The sequence below is a fragment of the Cynoglossus semilaevis genome, chromosome Z (assembly GCF_000523025.1).
Source record: "Cynoglossus semilaevis isolate Cse_v1.0 chromosome Z, Cse_v1.0, whole genome shotgun sequence".
NCBI lineage: Eukaryota > Metazoa > Chordata > Actinopteri > Pleuronectiformes > Cynoglossidae > Cynoglossus > Cynoglossus semilaevis.
In genome coordinates this window covers 4,399,988-4,400,283 of record NC_024328.1, presented here as the reverse complement: position 1 = coordinate 4,400,283, position 296 = coordinate 4,399,988, and positions in this window count along the sequence as shown.

Here is a 296-nt window from a genome sequence, read left to right as displayed (position 1 = left end):
TCCAAGTATTCCCACATTTACTTCTCACCTGGCCTCCTTCTCATGCTCCTGCTTATAAGACTAATCGCGGAGGCACTTTCCACCGAAGACCGTCTCACTTGGCACCACGTGTACAATACCACAAAGATCACCACCATGTGACGTTGTTACCCTTCAGCCGTTCCAGCTGCAGCTCTGTATTGACTCCACAAACTCCACTGTCACTGGAACAAGGTGTTTATATTGTAAATAGGCAACTTGACCTTTTTAACAAACAGAATCAAACAAGGTCATAAAGAATAAAACACAACTTTAAC